Raw genomic sequence first — 936 nt, 5'->3', positions numbered from 1 at the left:
AATAATCACACGGCAGGGACTATAACTTGTACACCATTCCTGATTCTGTTTTGAAGCTTCTGATAAAACGGAGTCTTTAAAACAAATGTGTTAACTAATGTCAATAGTGCAGTGTTTGTAACACCCTTTAGAAACAATGCTGGCAGTTGTAAGTTCTCTCTATATTTTATGAGTAGTACTTAAAAAAAATTATTTATTTGGTTGTGCCGGGTCTTTAGTTGTGGCATGTGAACTCTTAGTTGCGCCATATGGGATCTAGTTTCCTGACCGGGGATTGAACCCGGGCCCCCTGCATTGGGAGCACAGAGTCTTAGCCACTGGACCACGAGCGAAGTCCCTATGAGTAGTACTGATACTTGTTCATTCAGTTTACTAAGTGCCAGTAAAAGAAAGTTTCGTTTACAAAATATCAGCAAATGTGACCCGAGGAAAGACCGTATTCCAAAGGGGGCTGGGATTTTCCCTGGGAACCCATGTGGAGTTGCAAATGCTGAGGGAGAGGGGCAGGGATCCCATCAGAAAGGGCTAGGAGAGAGAATATTTTCAGTCTGTGTTTTCACTCTCTGCTGGGCATGGGGGGAGAAGGAGGACAAAGAGAACTTTTGTTGTAAGGACGGGAGAATGGGGTTGGTGGTGTTTGGTCACGGCACTGAGCATGTACAGGCACAAGAGAAAAAAATGCAAAAACAATTTTCCGCAAGTCAAGGAAGAGAAAGCTTATTTATCAACAATAAAAGGACAGGAAGGGGCTTCCCTGGTAGCGCAGTGGTTGAGGGTCCGCCTGCCAATGCAGGGGACACGGGTTCGTGCCCCGGTCTGGGAAGATCCCACATGCTGCGAAGCGGCTGGGCCCTTGAGCCACTGAGCCTGCGCGTCCGGAGCCTGTGCTCCGCAACGGGAGAGGCCACAACAGTGAGAGGCCCGCGTATTGCAAAA

Source organism: Aethalodelphis obliquidens, unplaced genomic scaffold (genome assembly GCF_003676395.1).
Source record: "Aethalodelphis obliquidens isolate GAN/ISIS:26980383/991018 unplaced genomic scaffold, ASM367639v1 scaffold5, whole genome shotgun sequence".
Lineage (NCBI taxonomy): Eukaryota > Metazoa > Chordata > Mammalia > Artiodactyla > Delphinidae > Aethalodelphis > Aethalodelphis obliquidens.
The sequence above is the reverse complement of the archived record's forward strand: the minus strand, read 5'-3'. Positions refer to the sequence as shown.